The 1,727-nt window shown below is 38.2% G+C and overlaps 1 long non-coding RNA gene across 1 annotated transcript; it reads left to right on the forward strand.

Moving 5' to 3' along the window:
* Positions 1-585: 585 nt before the first annotated feature.
* Positions 586-1,263, forward strand: LOC104955018 (uncharacterized). The gene is made up of 3 exons (XR_799410.1): positions 586-636; positions 740-768; positions 1,161-1,263. It is a non-coding gene; the product is annotated as an uncharacterized lncRNA (long non-coding RNA).
* Positions 1,264-1,727: the final 464 nt, after the last annotated feature.

Consider the following 1,727-nt stretch of genomic DNA (forward strand, 5'->3'; position numbering starts at 1 on the left):
CACACACACACACACACACACACACACACACACACTTCTCCGCCTCATTCTGTTTTCATTTACTCGTTCGTTATCTGCAGCTTCAATCTTGTAGGCTACTCACTTCGTTTCTTGTAGCCCTCGAAAGGGTTTTGGAGGTTGATGCCTCGCTGAACGTGAGTCGTTTGGCTTTCTTGTCCGCAGCAGCAGAAAGCATTTTCGAATGTTTGAATGAATCAAAGTGGGTCGTCACGTCGATGTTCTCTTATGCTCCAACACACAGTTGCACGGGGTGCAGAATAGTTTCCCCCCACTTTTTGCCCGGTCTTTAGTTGAAATGTTCGTCGGAAATGTTCGTCGGTAAATGAGATGGATTAGATATTTTCATCTTGGTGTTTTCTCTATCGTGTGAGCTCCACACGTTCACTCTATACAGTGTTGTTTACATTCTGTGATGCGCGAGCTGATGACGTCACGTCAAGACGAGTTAACATTTTTTTTTCTCAACTTTGTGTGGAAAAATGCGGGGATTATGCGGCCTTTTGGAAATCTGCGCCATTTTGCTGATTATGCGGTAAATTCTGCGATCGCAGAATCGCGTTTTTCTGGAGGGTCTAATAATTACTGTGGCTGTCATCAGACGGAAGAGGACTCAAGGTGAGGACATTCACACATTATACTTTACAAACAACAAGCTTTTGATCAACATGGATTTCAACTGTGGAAGATTAAGTCCATTTATTTTATATATTATTTCCAGGGAACGAAACCCAGACGGATGACAACGTAGTGAGTTAAAACTAAATAATCAAACATTTATTAAAAAAAAAGTGATTTCATAAATGTGAGCAGGTTTTGAAGATTTTGTAATTTATTGTTGTAATTTTCCTAAAATGTAATCAGAAAACAAATAACAGTCATGATCATTTTGTACAGGAAGTAAGAGTTTGTGCAGCAATGTCAACATGTTTATTTAATATATATTTATGAAAATAAATTAAAAAGTGAACAATTAAATGTGAAATCAACACAAAAGTTGCATTTGATTAAAATGCACAAAAAACACTGCATAAGTGCAGCAGAAACAAAACATAGGTGTAAAAGTTATTTCTCATAACCTTCCGTCTTGCACTGCAACAATAATACACAAATAATAATCATAATGCATTTTATTTGTGGAGGCTGATCCTGAAGATGGTGTTTCCTACGCCTCCATCAGCTACACCTGGAAGACCAGCAGGAAAGCCAGAGTAAGATTTCTCATTGGATAAACTTGTGATGTTTAGGACTTAATAATCTCTTCCTATAATTTTTGAAGTCCAAGCATACCCTGTTTCATCGTCTATTTTACTCTTAATAATTAACAAAATGAAAATCATTCTGATTGAAGCAGACCCGCAACTAAAGATTAAGACCATAAAATATGTAGGAAAATGTTTTCTAAATTATGAAATCAAATGGGAAGTAGGGCCACTTGCTCATACCCTTCTTTACAATCTGACTGATTTTTGCATCGAGGGGCCATTTAACAAAAATGTTTAGGCACTTTGACCTAGAGACTCTCGTTCTACTATTGGCTAGCGCCCCAACTTCCAGCAACCAATCAGAGCAGACTGGGCTCTGGTTTCAGACAGAGGGTGAAAAGAGGTGCTGCAGCACAGGCAGTATGAGAAACATAAAGAGCTTTTTGAAGATTAAAGCATGGAGACATGTCACAAAGTACCAATATGAACCTGAACATTACCAAC

Source organism: Notothenia coriiceps, unplaced genomic scaffold (assembly GCF_000735185.1).
Source record: "Notothenia coriiceps isolate Sejong01 unplaced genomic scaffold, NC01 NC01_scaffold00024467, whole genome shotgun sequence".
NCBI classification, from domain to species: domain Eukaryota; kingdom Metazoa; phylum Chordata; class Actinopteri; order Perciformes; family Nototheniidae; genus Notothenia; species Notothenia coriiceps.